The sequence below is a fragment of the Macaca fascicularis genome, chromosome 9 (genome assembly GCF_037993035.2).
Source record: "Macaca fascicularis isolate 582-1 chromosome 9, T2T-MFA8v1.1".
Lineage (NCBI taxonomy): Eukaryota > Metazoa > Chordata > Mammalia > Primates > Cercopithecidae > Macaca > Macaca fascicularis.
This window is the reverse complement of record NC_088383.1, coordinates 127,935,384-127,959,834: the sequence shown is the minus strand read 5'-3', so window position 1 is coordinate 127,959,834 and position 24,451 is coordinate 127,935,384.

Sequence of the window (24,451 nt, the reverse complement as noted above, 5' to 3'; positions counted from 1 at the left end):
CTGACCTTCTATTTCATTCTGTGACTAAGAATGCCTAACCTCCTGGGAATGCAGTGCCGCAAGTCTCAGCCATATTTTACCCAGCTCCTATTCAAGATGGAGTTACTCTGGTTCAAACGCCTCTGACACTATGACACTCTGATTTTGGATTTCTCATCTCCTGAATGGAGACAATAAGTTTGTTCCTTAAGCCACATGGTTTGTGGTCCCTTTCTTACTGCATCGCTAGAAAACTGCAATGCTGCTCATAAGCCTAGTCCCAGGGGCTTCTAAAGCACACTGAGCTGGTCCCTCCTGTTCCTCCGGCCTCATCTCTGCCTATCCCTCCCCTCTGTGAGCTCCAGCCACACCTGCCTTCTACATAACCAGTTTTTAAACAGCTTTATTGGGGTATGATAGACTTCAATAAACTGCACATAAAGTGTGTAACTTGAATTTTGGCACATGTACACAACCATGCAACTGTCACTGCTGTCAAGATAATGAACAGAGCACTCCCCCAAGAGGTTCCCCTGCCCCTGTGCTCACTACTGCCCCACCTCCCACCCCAGGCAACTATTAGATTAATTTGCATTTTCTAGACTTTTATAAAATGGAAACTTCCAGTAAGTACTCTTTCAGTTTTGTACATTGGGCCTTTTCAGTTTCTTGGAACTACCCCCCTGCCCTCCATTCACAGACTCCTGAGAGCCCTACAGGACCTGAGAACCAAGCGTGGCTCCCTGTCTGTTGCCTTCCATGCGCCAGCGATCCTGCTGGGCCCCTGGAGCAGATGCCCGTGAACTCCAGTGTGAGGCAAGCGTTGGGGTGGTGAGTGTCCTTGCACTTTGTAGGAGTGAATCTCAGTGATGGATTAGAGGAGGGCAGGGGGTCAGGTGAGGGCCGTGAGGCAGATGGGAGGGGACTTGTCTTAGGGTCCCTCAAGGCCAAGCGGAGGCAAGGTGTAGGGTGGTGAATGAGGCGAGTGTTCAGTGAGCTTTTTCAGCACAGAATGGGAGAGGAGCAGCCCATGTTGGGGGGTCAGAGGTCAGAGCGAGGGGGTGCTTGGGGGTCGAAGCTTCACAAACCTCACTGGATATTTCTCACCTTTCTCCTCAGTGTCCCCTCTCCTCTTCTGACAGGTGAGGCACAATTCCAAATCCCGGTGTTACTAAGTGGGGTTGGTGGCATTCATGAGTCAGCGAGTCATTTTATTTTTTTAAATATATGAGATTAAAAATGTCTTTGGCAAAGTACAACATTTCTTCTGCACAATTCATTGTAACCAGGGGGTGTTTTAAAGGATAGGTGCTCAGAAGCTGAAGCACCAGAGTGTTTTCTAAACCAGAACAAGGCACACTTCCCCGTGGCTGCTGCTGACCTGAGAGCTACCAGTCTGGAGAGCCGAGGGCACACCAAGATCAAGGGCTGGAGCTGTCGCTTAACCCGAGGCCATGGGTGATAAGTTCCCCCATCAGGTGCACTTCTCACTTGGGTGGGGGTGGGGGGCGTAATCAGCTCCAGATCCCATTTTAAAGGGGTGCACCTGCTTAGGATAATCAAATGTCCACTTGAAAAGTGCCCTACCAAGTTTTCCATGAATCTTCCTGGGGAGGCCTTGTGAGAAATGCTGCAGGCACAGGTGGCCCAGCTTGGGGATCTGCTAGGATGCTTTCTATGGGTGGAATCGCCTGCATCCCTTCCAGGTCCCCAAGGCTTGGAGAGAGGATGCCCCTTGCCACAGCTCCTTCTGCCAACTCCCAATGAGAAAGGATGTCCCCACGGCTGGGGAAGAGATGGGTTTCACATCCACCTCCTGCCATCTTGCTCAGGATCACGCCCGGCCCCGTGAAGAGGCGGGTGGTGTGCTTTTCCAAGCTAGTCCGCTTCAAGGTGGGGATAAAATAAAGACGCTCTAGGTTTCCCCTCGTGCTGTGTGTGTGTGCATGTGCGCATGCGTGTTTCCATTTAGGGACTGGGTGAAACTCAAAGTGAACTTTCTTGGAATTTCAGTGGAATTTCTTGGCAGGGCCTTACCTTGGGAAGGAGGAGGCAACCCGGAGGTCTGGGGCCAGGGCTGGGAGGGCGGATGTTCCTGTGGTCTCACTGACTGCTTCTCCCTTTCCTGGAAGCCCCAAGCCTGCATTTGCACTTAGATGGACCTGGTCTGCAGGGCTGAATGTAACTTTGTGTAACTTTTGCTGAATTGCTGGAGGGCTTGGGCTGACTCCTGCCCAATGATGACGAGGACACCACTTAGTGAGTGCTTCCTTATGCACAGGCCAAGTGCTTGATACACAGCAGATCCTTTCACCCACACAACAGCCCTATTCCTTTCTGCATTTTCCAGATATGGAAGCTGAGGCCTAGACAGTTTGTTTAACAGCCCAAGATCACTCAGCTAGGAATAAATGGAGTCAGGATTTGAATCCAGACTTTCTAACTTGCAGCGTGGCTGTGGGTCAGAGAGCTTCCTTGATGGCAGCTGGCTTCGGCTTCTTGCTGCTCTGTTCCTCCCCAAGTTCCCCCAAAGGCCCTTCTTGCTGTCTCCTGGCTTCTAAGTTTCTGCACAAGTCATCCTTGGGCTGAAATGCCCTTTCAAACTGGCTAACTCCCATTTGTTCTCAGAACCTGGCTTAGAGACTGCCTCCTCCAGGAAACTCCCTGAGTGCCACCACCTCCAAAGTCCAGGCAGGGTACCCCTACGGGCACTCCCATGGCATCGGGCCTCCTCCTAGCAGGTTGCTGCCCACTGCTGTTGCCACAGGGGTGCTGCTTGTCCGTCTCCATCAGTGCAAGCTTCTCAAGGGTAGGGCCTGCTCCTATGTTTGGGGAATAAGTGTCTGCTTAACTCTTGTCTTTTGCTGCAGTGTCTGGGATGATCCACCCTTTGTTTCTAGTTAGCGATGTGACCAGGTTGCCGGGGCTCCATCCTTCCTCCCTTCCTTGTGCCTCAGTTTCCTGTCTGGAATTTCAGGAGACTCACAGTTCCCCCATGTAGCATTGTCATGAGGCTTAAAAGAGTGGATACAGGTAGAGCCTGTAGAACAGCCCTGGCCATGTGTGAGCTGCTGTTACTGTGCTGGGTGCTTTTTATGCCAAGGAGGGGTGGGGAGGCTCGGCCCGGGCTGACCTACTTCTCCTCAGGCACCGCTCTCATGGTGAATGACTCAGCATTTTGAAATCTGAGTTCTTTCTTCAGGAGCCAGATCATTCTATTGCCATACCAAAGATATTTGGCAAGGTCAAATGCCAACTATGTGCATGCGGGGTGGCAGGGGGTGGCTGGGGAGGGGAACGGGGACACATGCAGTCCCTGGAATTCAGTGCAACACAGGACTGGAAGTCGCACTCCTGCTGCCAATCTGTAGAGCACCAGCTTGCAGTCCCATGAACCTAAAGCGGCCCTGAGATTCTCCCACGGGGAGGCAAATGCATCTTCCATATGGGGAGCTCTGAACTCCCTGAACACGGGGTCTTTTCTTCTGTTACCACTAGCCTCGCTCTTGCAGCGTTTTCCCAGCTCTACTCTGCAGAGGCAAATCCCACCAGAGGCTTCTGTGGTTACATAAATTTAGGACAAAATAAAAAATCAAAATAAAAAAAAATAAAATAAAGGTAGGACAACCACTCCTGTATCCTCTCATGGGTATTCACAAGGCACACTAGCATGTTAAAGGCCCTGAGAAGTCCTGCAAGAAACTGTTTAACCATTCCCTGATTACTTGACCACTGTAATAGTCTGTTCTCGAATTGCTACAAATACATACCTGAGACTAGGTCATACATAAGAAAAGAGGTTTTTTTTTGAGAAGTCTCACTGTGCCTCTCAGGCTGGAGTGCAGTGGCATGATCTCAGCTAACTGCAACCTCCGCCTCCCGGATTCAAGCAATTCTTGCGCCTCAGCCTTTCGAGTAGCTGGGATTACAGGTGTACACCACCATGCCCGGCTAATTTTAGTAGTTTTAGTAGAGACGATGTTTTGCCATGTTGGCCAGGCTGGTCTTGAACTCCTGACCTCAGGTGATCCACCCGCCTTGGCCTCCCAAAGTGCTGGGATATCAGGCATGAGCCAAACTGCCCCGCCAAGAAAAGAGGTTTAATTGGCTCATGATTCTGCAGGCATGTATAGGAAGTGTAGTGGCATCTACTTCTGGGGAGGCCTCAGGGAGCTTTTACTCATGGCGAAAGGCAAAATGGGAGCAGGTGTCTTACATGGCGGGAGCACAAGTGAGAGAGAGGGGAGGTCATACACCCCTTTAAACAATCAGATCTTGTGAGAACTCACCATCGTGAGAACTGCACTGAGGGGATGGTGCTAAACCATTCCTGAGAAATCCACTCCCATGATCCAGTCACCTCCCACCAGGCCCCACCTCCAACACTGGGGATTACAGTTTGACATGAGATTTGGGCGGGGACACAGATCCAAACCGTGTCGACCGTGGAACCCCTTTTCACATATTTTTCCAGGTCACAACCATCAACATCCTGCAGTTCCAGAACACACTTGGGGAAACCCCCTCAAAAGTGGCTGGCACGTGGTTTCCATTCAAATGGTTAAATCTACCTTTTGAAACTTGAAATCGGTAAAAATCTGTCTCAACATCCTAGAGCTAATATCAACCAAGTACTCCAAACTGGGTGGCTTAAAACAGCAGAACATGATTGTCTCACAGTTCCAAGGGCTACAAGTCCAAAATCAAGGTGTCCGCAGGGCCGGGCCCCCTCTGAACCCTGCAGGGGAGGATCCTTCTTGCTCTTCCAGCTTCTGACAGCTATGGGCAGTCCTGAGCGTTCCTTGGTGTGTGAAGGCATCACACAATATCTGCCTTTGTCTTCACTGGGCTGTCTTGCCTCTGTGTGTCTGTCTTTGTGTGTCTTCTCCTCTTCTTTTAAAGACACCAGTCATATTGGATTAGGGACCCACTCTACTCTAGTGTGACCTCGTCTTAACCTCATTCCATCTGCAATGTCCTTATTTCCAAATAAGATCACATTTCAAGAGAGTGGAGGTTAAGACGTATCTTTTTGGGAGACATAATTTGAACCATAACAAAAACCAATCCATAGCAGGTGGTTCTGGGTTGGGAGTTACTGTAACCATCCCAGGGGCTTTCTCTACTTTCCGAGACCTGGCAGTGATGCCACTATGTCCAGTGAGTGTCTACTGCATGCTGGCTGTGTTACAGACACCATCTCATGGAACCTTACTGCAGTCCTGAGCACTGGGGTCTATCATTCTCCCAGGTTAAATGGCCCAGCAAGTCAGGGGTGAGCTGGGGTTTAACTCCAGGGTTTGTGTGCCTGCGCCATCCTGGTTTTTATGCTCTGTGCTGTGTGGCTTCAGGTGGGTATGAACAGTCGGACTTCAGAGGAAGTCACCACACTGCTGTCAGATGCCTTTTTCACTGACACCTGCGGGGGGCCACCCTGGAGCTGCAGTTTCCAGCTGGGGTGGGGCCTGAGCTGCTGGAACAGGGAGTCCATATGAACAGGGTGTGCCCATGTCCACAGGGCATGGTCCCAAATGACTGTCACAGGAGATCTGGGTGTTGATGGGAAGGCAGAGCACAGACCTGGGAATTGGGGAGGAGAACCAGAGGGACTCCCCAGAGGCTGGAGAATCAAGCAGGAAACCAGGAGCCCAGGGTCCTTGATACGGTCCACAGATGTCACAGCTGCTGTTGGTCCCTGGCCATCTCACCTGTGCACTCCCCTTTCCATTGTACGCAGGTGAGTCCTTCCAGAAGCACCTGCTGCTCTGTTGGGCATGTGCTCTGAGACATTAACAGATGAACGATGCCTCTAGGAGCAGCCCTCAACCCAGGATGGATGAAATTTGGTGTATAACATCCCCCCACCACCTGCCACGTGCCCTTACCCCCAGGTTTCTTCCCTTCAGGTGGGTAACTCTGAGGAGTGGTCTGTGCCATCTTCTGGAGGTCCCCAGCAGGCTTGGGCCCCCCTTGCTGGGTGAGAACCTGCTCTGGAACACACCCTTCCTGCCTCCTTGCCGCAGCTGTGCTTCTTGGGAGTACCTCCCAAATAAACTCCTGGCACTCACAGCCTTATCTTGGGGTCAGACCTCAGGGGGCTGGCTGGAGCCTGTTCCTCCTTCCTGCTTCAGGCAGAGTTGGTCCCAGGGCCTGGGGAAGAAAGGAGTGGGAGCTGGTGGAGAAGGGAGGAGAGACTCACAGTTTGCCACCAGGGAAGGCTCAACATTGGAGGTTGTGAGCAACAGAAACTCAACTTGAGTTTTGGTTTAAACCAAAAAGGGAAATACCGGCTTATGCAACTGAAAAGTTCTAATGACAGCACCAGCTTGAGGCACAACTGGATCCTAGCGGCTCAAACAAAGTCATTGCATCTCTTCCCATCACCCAGCTCGGCTTTCTTTGTGGCTGTCTTCACTCTCAGGCAGAGGGATTCTCCACTTGGTGCCCCCTACCCTAGCCCCAAGTTTATATTCCACCTGCTTAGCAACCCCAACGGAAAGACCATTCCTCTTTTCCAGTAATTTTAGCACAAGTTCTAGTCCTCACTCTCAAAGTCCTGAGTAAAGGACCCACCTCTGAACCAATCCCAAAGGCCAGGCTGCGGAGGTAGTGGACTGACTGGCCAAGTGAGGTCCTGGACCCACCCACCATGGGGGATGGGATCAGTTCCTAAGAACTGAACCCTGGAGTCTGAGAAGGGAGCATTGTCTCTTCCTGAAAGATGGGCTTTGTTGCCTGTGAAAGAGGGCATGGGAAGTGAAAGCAGCTGATGAGGATGGGCAGGTTGGATTGACAAGTGCCAAAGGAGCATAGGGCAATCGAGAGAGGAAGGCACAAGCCACAGGCAGAGGGGAGGGAAAGGTGCAGAGGGCTTTCTTTTGGAGCCCAGTCTGTCAGATGCCTGCCCTGATGCTCTGTTATGAGAAGGCAAGGAGTTTTTTAAAATTAAGGGGGAAAAAAGAGTTCGCTTTGTTTTGGGGTTTGTTTTACAACTTTTAATTTTGAAATAATTTTAGATTTGCCAAAGAGTTTCAAAGATTATGCAGAGAGTTCCTATTCACCCCCACCCAGTCTCATATTACCATCTTACATAGCATGCTGCATTTATCAAAACTCAGAAATGATCATTGGTGTATCATTACTATTAACTGACTACAGACTTGATGCAGATTCCTTGAGTTTTCCCCACTGATGTCCATTTCTATTCCAGGAGCTAATCTGCTAATCTAGGATCCCACATTGCTTTTAGTTGTCATGTCTCTTTAGCTTCTTTCCTTCCTTCCTTCCTTTCTTTTTCTTTTTCTTTTTTTTAAATTTTTTTATTTTTAAGATGCTGGGAGTGCAGTCATGCAATCTTGGCTCACTGCAGCCTCAACCTCCTGGCCTCAAGCAATTCTTCCATCTCAGCCTCCCAACGTGTTGGGATTACAGGTGTGAGCCACAACACCTGGCCCTTGTTTCTTAGTTTCCTCTGGTCTACGATAGTTTCTTCATCTTTCCTTGGCTTTCATTACCTGGATACTTCTGAAGAGGAGCAGTCAGGTGTTGAATAGAATGTATCTCAATTTGAGTTGGCCTGATGTTTTGTTTTCTTTTTCTTTCTCTCTTTCTTTCTTTTTTTGAAATGGCTTTGTACCCAGGCTGGAGTGCAGTGGTGCGATCTTGGCTCACTGCAACCTCTGCCTCCCGGGTTCAAGCGATTCTCCTGCCTCAGCCTCCTGAGTAGTTGGGACTACAGGTGTGTGCCACCACACCAGCTAATTTTTGTATTTTTAGTAGAGATGGGGTTTCACCATGTTGGCCAGGATGGTCTCAATCTCGACCTCGTGATCCACCTGCCTCGGCCTCCCAAAGTGCTGGGATTATAGGCATGAGCCACTGCACCCAGCTGTTGTTTTCTGATATGTAGACTGAGGATTGGATTTGGGGAAGAAGCTCACAGAGGGGAAGTGTCTTCAGTGCATCATATCACAGGGGTATGAGATATCAACATGCCTTATCACTAGTGATGTTAACCAGGTGCTCACTTGGTTCAGGGGTGCCTGCCAGGTTTCTCTGTGAAGTGTTTTTCTCTTTCCATACTCTATTTGGAATGCTGGGATGTGGATGAGTTTTGCCCTCCATAGGAAGGGAGCAGCCGACATTCTCTTTCCTCTCCCCGGTTCTTGCTCTTCTCAGGAACAGGGCTCCACTTACATCTGCCACCAGATGTTGGAGCAGATACTAGCCTTGTGTTCTCTGTCACTTTCCAGGAAGGCTGGCTGTGGCTTCTTGGCAATGAGGGGCTCTGAATCTCAGCTCTATCCTTCTCCCATGATGGGGAGAATGGGCTGCACTGTCTGCCCTTTAACAGAACTGGTGTGTTTCTTTCTTTTTTTTTGAGATGGAGTCTTGCTCTGTCTCCCAGGCTAGAGTCCAGTGGCGTGATCTCAGCTCACTGCAAGCTCTGCCTCCCGGTTCACGCCATTCTCCTGCCTCAGCCTCCTGGGTAGCTGGGACTACAGGCATCTGCCACCATGCCCGGCTATTTTTTTGCATTTTTAGTAGAGATGGGGTTTCACCATGTTAGCCAGGATGGTCTCGATCCTGCCTTGGCCGGAGATCGTGATCCGCCCGCCTCGGCCTCCCAAAGGGCTGGGATTACAGGCGTGAGCCACAGCGCCCGGCCAGAACTGGTGTGTTTCAAATGCAGCTGGTTGGGGCTTAAGCTGTGCACATCTGGCTACTAACTGGAAAACCTGACCCAAAGCCAGATATAGTCTCACCCCAACTTCCTAGCAAAAGTATATTTTCTCAGTGATGAAGAGGGTTTGCTCAAAGGAGCTGGGAATATTGGAGTTATCTAGGAGGGCAGCTGGTGGCTTCTCACTTGCTGGGAGGAAATAGATGTCTCTATTGAAACGAAGGGATGGTGTGAGCGGGGGTACTTCAGGTGACCCCAGTGGAGGGCTCACAGTTAAGGGACAGGGATCAGGGCCCATGACACTAGCCCTGGCCCAACTTGGAAGCCATGTGTGACAGCCTGTTTGTCAGGTCATCCACTGACCTGTGACTGCTCTGGAAGTGACACAATTTGCAGATTCAGGTCTTGTTTGCAGTTACGTTCCAAGGACAAGCAGTTGTCAGAGTGAGTAAGACTCCGTGCTTTTAGAAGAAGCACAGCCTGTTACAATAACTGTGGTTGATGACCCTGAAAAATTGGAGAATTGTGTGATTCAAACCTCTGATGGAATTCAGTCACTTTAGTTCATATCGGCATGGAAGGACAGGCTGAGAAGAGAACACTGGATTTGGTTTGGGGTCAGCTGAGGTAAGTTCAGGCCTTGGGTGTACCCTTTATTAGTCTAATGTGACCTCGAGCAAGCCACATGACCTCCTGAGCCTCATGTCTTCTCTGAGAAATGGGGATAACAATAGCGCAGCCACATAGCCCTACAGCTCAACGGCCATTTGGCTTTGAGGTAGGAAATTTAAAAACAATTATGCATGAAGGATATTTTCTGTTTGGTGGAAGGAAGGGAAACAAGGCTTCTTTTGAGGTGCGCCTGGGGCAGAGATGCACACTGGGGAGGGGTTATGTTGTCTGTCTCCCGCAGCCCTTGGATGGAACAACTGGTTTCGAGCCCCTCTAGAAACAGGAAACAGAGGTAGCTGCTCTGGTGAAACATCGTGAGATTTAGGGCTTAGGCACCTGCTTGTGGGGGGACCATGTGTGACCCCGACTGAGAGGGCCTCTATACCATTGGAGCCTAGATACAGAGGGGCCAAGAGAGCAAGGGCTGGCTGGCCCCTGGCAGGTTCTGTGCGCTGGGCACATTGAGAGATGACGTCTTGAGCACCATCATGAGGGCAGGTGAAGCCTGTCACCCGAGTGGCTTGTGGGCTGCAGTGAGGAGGCCAGAGTGGAGAAAGGTGACAGATTGTGCCTAAGCCCATGGGAGACACAAGAATAGCTGGGAGCAGCCAGGACAGAGGTTCAAGGTGAGGCTGAGACCCTCAGGGTGGTGTCTGGACATTGAGACCCTCCCCACCTGCAGGGCAGCCAAGGACACTTGGGCCACTCTATGACCTGCCGTGTTAGGCTGGGGGTCAAGTGACAGCATCTGTGACAAGGCATTCTGACCACTCAAAGGTACCATGACAAACTCCAGGGCACCCCACTCAGCCACCTCTTCGTGACTCCAAGCCTCAGTTTTCCCATGTGTAAAATGATGACCTCCTTCACCTAGGGTTGTTATGAGAATCAAATGGTAAATATCATTTGTTTGTAGAGATGAAATGACATGCGCAAAGTAACACAGCTAAGAGCGTTGGTGGTGGCTCCCGACTGACCTTGTCCTGTTCGAGGTTGCATTCCTGCAGAGCCAGTGCTCAGTAAATGTGGTTGAAGGAGTAAACAAATGCTCTTTCCCATCATTCCATATTATCTCATTAGTGCTCAAAAGTACCAGCTGGCAAAGTCCTGATATGAACACGCTGTCATGGAAATAGAAAAGAGAACTTGAACTCTGAGCAATGAGTGGCTAATGGTCATTGGGGGCTGGCCCTGCCAGCTCTTGGGTATTGCTTCCTTTCATCTTTGCAATGATCCTATGAAGTGGGACTTATTACTCTCATTCCCATAGTGTAGACAAGGAACCTGGGTCTTGGAGGGGCTAGGTAATTTGCCCATAAGCAGGCTAGAGGAAAAGCTAGGATTTGAACCAGGTCATTTACTTCAGAGCCCAAACTCCCCCACCCTTCATTTTGTGGTTGCTAAGAGCAGGCCCAGTTAACCTGTGGGTGGACTACGCTTAGCCCCCACCTCTGGTTAACCAACCAGGACCCCCACTGCACCACACTGCTAATAAGCAGTTTCCAGGAGGTAGCTGCCAGGCTGCACCAGTCCCTAGGCTTCCTCTAGGAATTGCGTTAGGGAATTAAGAAGCAGAGATTGTTTCAAACTAGCTATTGCCAACGATTATTATTTTTTGTAGAATGGGTAAAATTTTCCTCTCCTTCTTTGCTCCCCTGCTAAAAGACTCAATTGAATAAGAGAAACAGCAGCATGTGTTATTTGAAAACTGTTTAGTGCAATTACTGCTGCAGATTTTACTGAATTTGAAAATGATAGATGGGAAATCTTAATTTCCCAAGCTCTCCATCCCGGCAAGCAGTTTGTTAAAGACTAGCAGTGCGGCTAATCGCTGGTGCATAATGCCCCTGAATACACGTTTTTCCTTTCTATATAACACATTATGCTAATCACCCTGTATTCCATTTTTCAATAAAAGGTCAGCAGAGCACTGTTTGTTCAGAATGTGCAATTTAAACTTCATGTCTGTCATTAGAGATAATCTAGGTTTGCTGTATCAAGTGGGGTTGTCATAGAAACCAGACCTGCAAGCTCTGTTTACGGTCTTTGGAGAATAAACACTTTGCATTTATTTCTCTGGAAAGGGGAAAAAAAACCCCCAAAATCATCGCACAATTAAGTAAGGTTTGAAAACAAAGCAGTCATAGCCCAGAAGAGAGGCTGTATCATTCATCAAAAATCAATAACTGTCACACAGTTGGTATACGGCACATTCAAGCAGGTGACTGACGGAAGTGATCAAATATTTCCCCTGGGAAAAACAAGGGAGAGAGGATGTGTTATTATGCTGAGTGAAGAATTAATTTAAGGATGCAAATGGGCTTTATCTAAGCTATTATACCCTTGAAAAGTATTTTGTGTAAATTGCATTGAGTACCTGATCAGGCTTTTTATGCCATGTGTTTGGACATTCATCTGTGAGCCCCATGTAGCCCAGATGATTTCCGTATTACGGTTTCTCTCATCTTGCTTCTGTCATCGATGAGGACTTTCCCTGGAAGCAGCTCAGGGGTCCTGGACTTGAGCATTTTAAGATCCTGCCTGAGTAGCATGACCAAATTTATCAAATACAAAATACAGGATGCCCGATTAAATTTGAATATTTTTTAGTGTAAGTATGTGCCAAATTTTGCATGGGATATACTTATACTGAAGTTAGCCATTGATTATCTGGAATTCTGATGTGCCCGTGCCCTGTATTTACTCTGCCGCACTGTGCCTGAAGGGTCTGAAGAGATGGGTGGTAATTCTCTAACCTCTCCCGCCAGCCTCTGGCTTGCGCTTCCTTTAATAGGGGACTGAAGTGTGTGCACAGGATGTGTGTGCATGACTAATCCTGTTAAGTCACAGTGTAACTGTGGCTCTAATTTGCTGAAAGCACCCACAAAATGAAATTCAAAAAACGCAGGAGATCGAGACCATCCTGGCTAACAGGGTGAAACCCCATCTCTACTAAAAAATACAAAAAGCTAGCCGGGCGATGTGGCGGGCGCCTGTAGTCCCAGCTACTCGGGAGGCTGAGGCAGGAGAATGGCGTAAACCCGGGAGGCGGAGCTTGCAGTGAGCTGAGATCCGGCCACTGCACTCCAGCCCGGGGACAGAGCGAGACTCCGTCTCAAAAAAAAAAAAAAAAAAAAAGAAATTCAAAAAACGTCGCTCACTTGGAAACGGCCAGACACGCACTTGGCATGGCCACTGCACGGGGGAAAGCTTTTGTTTCTGTTTTTTTTTTTTTTTTTTCCTACTGAAAGACAGTTTGGACCTCCTTCTAGGGGAAGAACTCCCCATCCCCAGTTCTTTAGGGAGCTGGGCCAGAGGAAAGGCCTGAGGCTTATCTGTGTGGTGTGATGTTCAATCTAGAACCAAAAAGGTGGGGTTCTGTGAACTTTGACCCTGGCTGAGGGCAACCTTGCTGTTGTAATCTCTACTGCAACACAACTCACAGAAATCTGGTAACTGGCAGACGATGCCTTCATTAGACAACTTTACTGGATTCAGGTTGATGGAGCTAGGTAAACACTGAGACACACTTTCAATTCAGCATGTGGGAATTTAGCATTCAGGGCCCTTGGTCAAATGTCTTGGTGGATCCAAAGCCAGAGGCTGATCAGTCCTCAAGAATGGCTTTGCCAGTTGGGAGAGTTGAGCACAGATGTCACCTTAAAACCAGTAGCCAGAGCCAAGGGCCAAGAAGAGGCAGAGACAAAATGCCATGGGAGCAGAAAGAAAGAAGAGATGAATTTCATCTGGGGAGTCTGGGATGTCTTATTGGAGGAGGGGGATTCTCAGCTGATCTTTGAGGTGTCTGTGAATTTAATCAGATTAGTTAACATTAGAAAAGCTGCCTGGAGGCTGAGACCTTGGCCTGTCCGGAGTTGGACTTAGCAGAAGCTTCCCTTCAGTTAAAATAAAAAAATCAGAGAAGTGGGGAAGTTCAACCCCATCCTGGGCAAGAAAGCAGAATGATTAAGAATGGGCTGTGGGCCTGGCATGGTAGCTCACGCCTGTAATCCCAGCACTTTGGGAGGCTGAGGCGGGCAGATCACCTGAGGTCAGGAGTTCCAGACCAGCCTGGCCAACATGGCAAAAACCCGTCTCTACTAAAAATATGAAAATCAGCCGGGCATGGTGGCAAATGCCTGTAATTCCAGTTACTTGGGAGGCTGAGGCAGGAGAATCACTTGAACCTGGGAGGCGGAGGTTGCAGGGAGCCAAGATTGTGCCATATAAAAAAAATTATTGTGCCAAATAAAAAAAATACTAATTTTTGTATTTTTAGTAAAGACGGGGTTTCACCATGTTGGCCAGACTGGTCTCGAACTCCTGACCTTAGGTGATCTGCCCACTTTGGCCTCCCAAAGTGCTGGGATTACAAGTGTGAGCCACCGTGCCCAACCTCATACAGTTCTTGTAAGGTTGTCAATCGTGGTGACCCACGCTCCTGGGACAGCACGTTCAAGCAAACCTTGTGATCCTCTTGTTCAGGGGCTGGGCATGAGGTGCAAGCAGAGCTAGTCGCTGCTCCCTGAGATTGCTGTGTAGACAAGGAGAGAAATTCTCTTTCCAATGACTTCACTAAACGTATCAGTTATTTACTGCCACAATAATGCTGTGTAATGAGCAACCGCAAAACCTCAGTGACATATAACCATGAACATTTATTTAGCTCCCAAGTCTGTGTGACTTGGTGGGGCTTGGCTGGGCTCACTCACATGGCTGAACATTGGCTGCATGTCTGCTGATTTGCGCTGGCTGTGGCTGGTTTGGCTGGAATAGCTCAGTGTAGCCCCACGTGCACCATCCCCACTGGGCTAGCCCAGCATGTCCTGATGGAGCAAGTGGAAATGCACAAGTGCTTTTTCAAGGCTCTCTTGCTAACATCCCATTGGTCAAAGCAAGTCACATGACCAAACTCAGACTCAAGGAATGGGGAAATAGACTCCACATCCTCAGTAAGAGGAACTGCAGAGTCACATAGACAAGGCATAGCTTTAGGAGGGTTGAAAGATTGGGAAGATGAAGGCAATTTACTCTGTCACACTACACTGAGCTAGGAGGATGTGATTCAAGGGTAGCTGCTGGCCATTTTGCCTCCTACAGGGAGAGAACATATCAGAGAATGAAACCAGGCAAAAAGAGGATGAGCCAAGTAGTGGGGAACAAGCCAGAGACCTGATCCAGCTTTACCTGCAGTCTTGTTCCCCTTGGGCTTCTATGAATTAGCGGGTTCCCTTTTTGATTCAGCTTGGTGAATTGGGTTCTTGCCAGTTGCAATGGAAAGAAGCCTAACTATCATTGCTCTGAATGCCAGGCAAAGACGTTTGAATGCTGAAAATGCTTGAGGAGAGAACCAATATAATCTAACTCCCTGTTTGAGGAATATAATTGGGGGTAGAGTGAAAATTAGAAAACTCTTGTAGTAATTCAGACACAAGAGTGATGAGACCAGAATTAGGAGAGGCAGGACAGTGAAAGCAGAGAGGAGTTGACACAGGTAACACTTTGCAGAGAGAGAATTAATGGGATTTGCTGGCTGGGTGTGAGGTATAATGAGAGAGTGTGAAATAAAATAGAAGTGGGCTTTCTCACCTGAAAGATAGGGTGGAAGTTTCGGTGGTTTGCTGGTGAACTGGCTTTCTCCAAAAGCAGAGCCCTTGAGTGTAGTGTTTGCCAATTTTTGTGGCATAAATATTGCCACCATGGCAGATTTCAAGGGACCAACAGTTTAGCAACCAGCAGGGAAAATTCCTGAAAATTTCATAGTTGACTCTTGGGAGCCAGCACAACCCGCTCCAGCACACCAGTGATCCAAAGTGATGGTGATTTCACACAATAAGGAATGCAGCTGGATTTTGGATACCTTGGAGTTGCCTTCTGGTCCTGCAAATGAAGATGTCCAGAGGATGTGGAAATATGGCTCTGGGACTCAGGAGAGTTTCAGTTTACGTAGAGTTGTTGGGGAGGCAGCAGCATCATTTTTGGAGAAGATAATGATGAGATAATGATGACATGGCATGAGTGTCCTGTGACTCTAACTGGGGTGAGGATGACTGGCAGCCTAATCTGCCTCACAGGTTGATTTTGCTGGCTCAAGTGGTATTACTAAAAATTAAAGTTCATTGCTCTATTACTTTCCTGGGACTGTTGTAACAAATTACCACAAGCCGGATGGCTTGACACAACAGAAATGTATTCTCATAGTTCTGGAGGCCAGACATCCAAGAACCTGAAAGGAAAGTGTCGATGCCTTCTGATTCCAGCAGGGTGGTTCCTTCTGGAGACTCTGAGAGACCACCCCATGCCTCCCTCCTGGCTTGTGGTGGCTGCTGGCATCCTCGGGGTCTTTGGCTTGTGCATGCATTGATCTCATCTCGATCCTTACCTTAATTAGTCTGGCAAAGATTCTACTTCCCAATAAGGTCACTTTCCAAGTTTCCAAGTGGACATGGATTTCTGGAGGACACTGTTCAACCCACTATAGTTGCCAGTGGTTACAACTTGATGGATTTCACAAAAAATAGAGATTCCTAACTTCTCTTGAACAATGCATCTGGCCCACGGGCCTGCAATTGTCTGGGGTGAAAAGGCAGCTGCCCCCTTTCCCTGGGTACTTTGCTCAGTTCTTCACCTGCCCAGCCCCTGCCTTAGTTCAGGTGGAGCCAAGTCTGGGGGCCTCTGAGACTCTGGAATCCTCCTCCTGCTCTTTCATCTTCCCGACGTCTCCTTAGCAACAGACATTTATTTATTCTGTGCACAAGCCACTGTTTAACAGTATTTATTTCCAGAGTCAGAAATATTTGATTCCAATTAGGGACACCAAATTGAAACCCATGCAGCATCAAAGATGCAGGTCAGGCAATAGTTGAGAGCCCTGTGACAGCGGAGAGGGCGGGAGAGTGCAGGCCCCTGGAGGGAAGCCGGGCAAACCGTGCAACCACTGCCGTGACCCCTGTGTGCTCTTGGATTAGTAACTCAGTCTTGGCTGACCTGAGTTTCCCTCGTGTGCCATGGGTATAATAACAGTTCCTTTCAGAACTGTGAGGGCTTGAAATACTACGTGTAAAGTGGCCAGCACAGTCCTAGCATGTGGTAGAGAGGTAATAAGTGTATGGTGCACAAATGAGTGAGCTAGTGGTTGGAACTTTGTATCACTTCCAGCTGAAACAGGAGATACAGTTCAGATGCAAATAAAGTTCCCCATGCCACAAGGATGTAATCAGAAAAGAAGGTGATGCAATGTTTCCAGGTCTTCCCTGGCCCTGCTGTCGAATAAACTATGCATTTTTCAGTCAGAAGGAAATTTACTCCAAGATGAAGTGGTAATTCCAAATGTAATGATAATGACAGATATAATAATTTCAGATCCCAACAGATATGAAATTTATCTAATTAGGGAACAAAATAAGGTGTTTTTCAAGCATCTAGGATAGCATTTCTAATTGGATGTGTTCTAAAAGAAGTTAATAGATACTCTACCAAAAAAGGGTTCCTGGTTACATAATTTGGGAAAATATTCAAGTATGAATGCCGTCTTTACTGTGGGACTTTTCAGAGCCTTTAATATGTTAGTATACAGTGTGAATTTCCTAAATGGAGATAGAACATGGAATCTTTTTTTTTTTGAGACGGAGTTTCTGCTCTTGTTGCCCAGGCTGGAGTGTAATGGCGTGATCTCGGCTCACCGCAATCTCTACCTCTTGGGTTCAAGCAATTCTCCTGCTTCAGCTTCCCAAGTAGCTGGGATTACAGGCATGTGCCACCATGCCTGACTAATTTTGTATTTTTAGTACAGATGGGGTTTCTCCATGTTGGTCAGGCTGGTCTCAAACTCCTGACCTCAGGTAATCCACCCTCCTTGGCCTCCCAAAGTGTTGGGATTACAGGTGTGAGCCACCGCGCCCAGCCACTGGAGTCTTTTACAAATAAATTTGGCCGTAAGAACCCTCCCATGGCTCTTTTGGGGGGAACTAACATTGCATGAACACAGCACTGAGTAACACACCATGACTGTTAATGAATATAGTCCCTCACCAAAAGCCAGACATTTCAGGGGGGGCTCCGATCCTGGATAAGACTGTCAGACTGCCGGGCGCAGTGGCTCACACCTGTAATCCCAGCCCTTTGGGAGGCTGAGACGGGTGGATCACGAGGTCAGGAGATCGAGACCATCCAGGCTAACACGGTGAAACCGTGTCTCTACTAAAAATACAAAAATTAGCCGGGCGCAGTGGCAGGCGCCTGTGGTCCCAGCTACTCGGGAGGCTCAGGCAGGAGAATGGCGTGAACCCGGGAGGCGGAGCTTGCAGTGTGCGGAGATTGCGCCACTGCACTCCAGCCTGGGTGACAGAGCGAGACTCCGTCTCAAAAGAAAAAAAAAAAAAAAAAAGAACAAAAGACTGTCAGACTGCACAGTGTTGAGATTTCGGTTATTAAATGACAGGCTGATCAAGGCATTTGGTATGGAAGGCAAGGGGCATTGCACCTGTCTGGGAGATGTCACCTAATTTAAGGCAACTGGTGAGAGTCCTGTAGGCAGCCTGGGGACTGCCTGGAGAGGAGGGGTTGCGAGAGCCCCAGGGAGGTGGAGTTGCCCATTCAGGCTCTCATCTCCCTCTGCTTCCAGGTCCTCCAGGGCCAAATCTGATCTGCAGAGGAGCTTTGATCACACCTTCCCAGGTACTTGAGCTCAGCTGGGCTCCTGGGGCCTGGGGCTGGAGGTTGCCTGTTGCTGGAGCCATCACCTTTAATCTCTTTATCTTTCTGCCACCAAAACCCACTGGCTAACTCTGCCCAGCAACCACCCTCCCACCCAGACCCAAGGACTCAGGCAAAACTCATCATCTTTTTTTTTTTTTTTTTTTTTAGATGGAGTCTCACTCTGTCGCCCAGGCTGGAGTACAGTTATGCTATCTCGGATCATTGCAAGCTCCTCCTCCTGGATTCAAGAGATTCTCCTGCCTCGGCCTTCCAAGTAGCTGGGACTACAGGCATGTGCCACCATGTCTGGCTAATTTTTGTATTTTTAGTAGAGACAGGATTTCACTATGTTGGCCAGGCTCTCCTTGAACTCCTGACCTCAAGCGATCCACCTGCCTCAGCCTCCCAAAGGGCTGGGATTACAGGCATAAGCCACCGTGCCAGTCCCCCATCAGCTTTAAACCCTTTTACCTATAAGGCTCATACATCCTGGCAATTCAGTCACATGACTCTCCCAGCTGCAAGGGAGGCGGGTGGTAAGTCTGCTAACTGGCTGTTCTTGAGCTCACCTGAACATCAGGCTCTCTTCTGAAGGAAGAAGGGGAGGATGGAGACAGGGTACGGAGAGGTCACCAGCAGTCTGCCACAGTGCCCCTTACTTTACTTTGGACAAGATACTTTTTCTTCGTTTATTTTTTGAAAACTTGAAAGTCCATCATGCTCACGGATACAAATTTGCAAAATATTGACAATTTTCAAAAGAGCAATGGTCACTAATTTCACTTCTTAGAGATAAACATTATTAGCACTATAGACAAAAGTTTTCCACCTCCCCAATATTGAGGTTATGTCTTAAATTTGGTTTTATATCTTGCTTTTTCACTGCATATTTTTGCATGTCATTGAAAATCTTCATAAATATATATGTGTGTACACACACACACACACACACACACACACACACACACACACATACATATATATTTTGAGACAGAGTCTTGCTCTTCACCCAGGCTGCAGTGCAGTGGTGTGAGCTCGGCTCACAGCAAGTTCTGCCTCCCAGGTTCACACCATTCTCCTGCCTCAGCCTCCTGAGTAGCTGGGACTATAGGCACCTGCCACCATGTCCGGCTAATTTTTTGTATTTTTAGTAGAGATGGGGTTTCACCATGTTAGCCAGGATGGTCTTGAACTCCTGACCTTGTGATCCTCCCACCTCGGACTCCCAAAGTGCTGGGATTATAGGCGTGAGCCACCGTGCCCAGCCCATAAATATTTTTAATGATGACATAAGATTCTGTCATATATCTATAATTATATGTACCATAATTTACTTAGTCATTCATCTCTAATGAATAGTTAAATTGTTAACAGTTTTTCATTATTAACAATAAAGAAGATTTCCTGGGCTTTGACCTCATTTTGGATTATTTCCTCAGGTTTGGTTCCTAGCAGTGAAACTACTGGTTTACATGAGCTGAAATATTAACATTTCTTGATATACAATGCCTAATTCCTTTTCTAAAAGTAGATTCACCTCACTCTCTCCTGGATTAAGAAGAAATAGAGGCCGGGCGCGGTGGCTCAAGCCTGTAATCCCAGCACTTTGGGAGGCCGAGACGGGCGGATCACGAGGTCAGGAGATCGAGACCATCCTGGCTAACACAGTGAAACCCCGTCTCTACTAAAAATACAAAAAATTAGCCGGGCGTGGTGGCGGCGCCTGTAGTCCCAGCTACGTGGGAGGCTGAGGCAGGAGAATGGCGGGAACCCGGGAGGCGGAGCTTGCAGTGAGCTGAGATCCGGCCACTGCACTCCAGCCTGGGCGACAGAGCGAGACTCCGCCTCAAAAAAAAAAAAAAAAAAAAGAAGAAATAGAGATTTAAAAAAACATCATGGGCTGGGTGTGGTGGCTGATGCCTGTAATCCCAGCACTTTGGGAGGCTGAGGCAGGCGGATCACCTGAGGTCAGGAGTTCGAGACCAACCTGGCCAACATGGTGAAAGTCTGTCTCTATTAAAAATATAAAAATTAGCTGGGTGTGGTGGCACACACCTGTAATCCCAGCTACTCAGGAGAATTGCTTAATCCTGGGAGGCAGAGCTTGCAGTGAGCCAAGATTGCACCACTGCACTCCAGCCTGGGAGACACAGGGAGACTCCATCTCAAAAAAACCAACCAACCAACCGACCAACCAACCAATCAACCAGTCAACCAACAACCAACCAAACCCAACAACCAACCAAACAGACAAAATAATGTCATGTCTGCTTTCACTTTGCTGGTGGTAGAATGGTTGTTTATTGAAACAATCTCATGCCTCTTGGCTCACCAATGTCTGATCACTTGGCTGATGTCATGTGCTGTTGAGAGGATGGGGCTATGGGCATTGTAGACCACAGACTGGGCACTGCACTACCCCCTGCCATCTTACTGATGTTTCAGAGAAGATCTTCAGCCAAGGCTCTGTGCCTCATGTTGGGTGATGCTGACTGTCTTGTCAATAGTAACATTTCTACCTTCTCAATATTTTCCTGCTGCTTTCTGTCACTGGATGCTTCCTTGAGGGCTCTGAGGATCAGAAAAGAGTCCTGCTTATCCAGTTCTGAAGGGTTAACTTCATGACTGTTTTACTGTCTTACTATCTCACTTTTCTATCATCAGTTGCCTTGGCGATGTCACCAACCCTTTTTGGAGTAGAAGTAGGAGGTACAATCTTTGGAGCCAGGACAAACATGGGATCAATTCCCTATGAATGGCAGCAGCAGCTGGTGTCAGATTAACCTGGATATGGGCTGACTCCAATGAACTGAAAGTTTGTGTCCCCCAGAATTTGTTGAATTTATGTTGAAATCATAATCTCCAATGTGATGGTATTTGGAGATGAGGTCTTTGGAAGGTCACTGGGTCATAAGGGTACAGGTCTTATGATGGGATCAGTGACTTTTTAAGAAGAGATAGGACAGAACCCTGCCCCGCTGTCCCCCTCCCCTGTCCCACCATCACCCCTGCCGCGTGAAGACATAACTGGGAACCAAATCTGCTGGTGCTTTGATCTTGGACTTCCCAGCCTCCAGAACTGTGAGGAGTAAATGTTTGGTGTTTAAGCCACCCATTCTGTGGCAATTTGTTATAGTATCCTGATCTGACTAACACAGATCACCAAAGAAACTTGAAGCTTTGCCTTCTGTGAGGCTAAAGAGGAGAGCTGTGTTTTCTTCAAAAAAAAAAAAAAAAAAGATATTTTATTTGAAAACAGTTTAAGATAATACAGACAAATTTCAAACATAGTACAGAGAGTTCTTATGTACTTTACATCCAGTTTTCCCTGTTATAAACATCTTACATTAGTATGGTACATTTGTCACAATTAATGATCAAATATTAGTATATTATTGTTAACTAAAGCCTGTACTTTATTCAGATCTCCTTAGTTTTTGCCTGATGCCCTTTTTCTGTCCCAAGATCCCATATAGGATCCCATGTTACATTAGTTGTCTTATATCCTTAGCCTCCTCTTGGATATGATAATTTCTCAGATTTTTCCTTTTTTTTTTGATGAGCTTTACAGTTTTGAGCAACACTGGTCAGATATTTTGTAGGCTGTCCCTCAATTGGGAATTGTCTTTTTTTTTTTCATAATTAGACAGAGGTTATGCATTTTTGGGCGGAAGACCACAGAGGTAAACTATTGTTCTCACTATATCAAGGGTACATGCTATCAGCGTGACTATCACTATTGATGTTGACCTTGATCACTTGGTTGAGGTTGTATTTGTCAGATTTCTCCACCATAAAGTTACTTTTTCCTTCTCCTTTCTATACATACTCTTTGGATAGAAGTCACTATGTACAGCCCATGCTTAAGGAGTGGAGAATTATACTCTACTTCCTTGAGGGCAAGTATCTACATAAATTATTTGGAATTGTTCTGCATAGAATATTTGCCTACTCTCCCCCATTTATTCATTCATTTGCTCATTTGTTTATGTCAGTAGAAACTCATATGTTTTTAGGCACAAATTCTACATAAATATTTTTATAAGAGTTTTATTGAAATATAATTCGCATACCATGACCAGATACAGTGGCTCACGCCTGTAATTGCAGCACTTTAGGAGGCTGAGGTGGGTGGATTGCCTGAGCTCAGGAGTTCTAGACCAACCTGGGCAACATGGCAAAACCCCTTCTCTACAAAAAATATAAAAACTAGCCAGGCGTGGTGGTACAGATCTGTGGTCCCCCTACTTGGAGGGCTGAGGTGGGAGGATTCTTTGAGCCAGGGAGGTCAAGGCTGCAGTGAGCTGAGATTTTGCCACTATACTCCAGCCTAAGTAATACAGTGAGACCCCGTATCTAAATAATAATAATAATAATTTGCATACTATACAGCTTACCCATTTCAAGTTTACAATTCACCAGTGTTTAGTATATTCATGGAGTTGCACAACCACCACCACAGTGAATTTTAGAACCTTATCATTACCCTGAAGAGACTGCTCATGAGCAGTCACTCCCCATTTCCTCCTCATCTCACCAGCCTTAGGCAACCACTGATCGACTTTCTGTTTCAATAGAGTTGCCTACTTTGCACATTTCATATGATACGTACCGTATGTGGTCTTTTGTGATTGACTTCTTAAGCATAATGTTTTCAAGGTTCATCCAAATTGTAGCATGGATCAGTACTTCATTTCCTTTTATTGCCAAATATCCCATTAAATTGGTATACCACATTTTATCTATCCATCAGTTGATAGATATTTGTATTGTTGCCACTTTTTGGCTACTTTGAATAATACTGCTATGAATTACCATGTACAAGGTTTTGTGTGGACATATGCTTTTAATTTCTCTTGAATATATACGTAGGAGTGGAATTGCCAAGTATATGCACAGCATAGTCATAGTCTTATGACTCTATGCTTAACTTTTTGAGAAACTGCAAGACTATTTTCCAAAGTGATTGCAACATTTCAATTCTTACTAGCAGTGCATGAAGACTAATTTCTCCACATCCTCACCCACACTTTTATTTTCTGTTTTTTAAGTAGTCATCCTAATGGGTATGAGATGATATTTCATTATGGTTTTATTTGCATTTTCTTGATCGCTAAAGATTTTGATTCTGTGAGTTGTCTTCTCACTTTCTTGATGGTATGCTTTAAAACATAAAACACAAAGTTTAAAACTTTGATGAAGCCCAGTTTATTTATTTTTTCTTTTGTAGCTTGTGTTTTTGATGTCAAACTCAAGAAATCATTGTGTAATCCAAGGTCCTGAAGAGTTATGCCCATGTCTTCTGCTATGATCTTTATAATTTTAGCATTTACGCTTAGGTCTTTAATCCATTTTTAGTTGACTTTTGTATGTGGGTTGGGGTAGGGGTCCAACTTCATTCTTTTTTATGTGGATATCCAGTTGTCTCAGCAGTATTTGTTGAAGAAACTATTCTTTCCCCATGGAATAGTCTTGATCAAAGATCAATTGACCATAAACATTTATGGTCGATTAAAAGCTATTTCTGAGCTTTTTAATTCGATTTTGTTGATCTGGATGTCTGTTTTTATGCCAGTACTACACTGTCCTGGTTACTGTAGCTTTGTCGTAAGTTTTGAAATCAGGAGGTGTGAATCTTTCAAATTTATTATTTGTTATCTTTCAAAGTTATTTTGGCTATTTCGAGTGCCTTAAATTTCCATATGGATTTTAGGATCAGTTTGTCAATTTCTGCAAAGAAGTCAGCTGAGAGTTTGATAAAGATTGTGTTAAATCTATAGATAACTTTGGGGAATATTGTCATCTGAACAATAATAAGTCTGATCCACACATAGGATGTTTTTCCATACAAATTATATTTTAATTAAAATATGCTTTCAGAATAAATAAAAGATAGTATGCAAAGCAGTATATAGTTCAGTGTCCAATAATTGTTTCCATTGACATATCCAAAACAGATTTCTTTGATATGAATTGAGAATGTAGCATGTCAAGTCACTATAATTATGAACATCTGTCTATTTTTTTTTGAGATGGAGTCTTGCTTTGTCGCCCAGTCTGGAGTACAGTGGCTTGATCTTGGCTCACTGCAAGCTCCGCCTCCCAAGTTCAAGCGACTCTCCTGCCTCAGCCTCCCGAGTAGCTGGGACTACAGGTGCCAGCCACCATGCCCAGCTAATTTAGGTATTTTTAGTAGAAACGGGGTTTCACCATGTTGGCCAGGCTGGTCTTGAACTCCTGACCTTGTGATCTGCCCGCCTTGGTCTCCCAAAGTGCTGAGATTACAGGTGTGAGCCACCGTGCCTGGCCCATCTGTCTATACCTTGATACCATCTTAGGCTGGGAAATATTACAGAAAGAGTGTATGACAACATCTGTATGTTCTTGGATTTTACTTGTATCATTGAACACGATGTAACA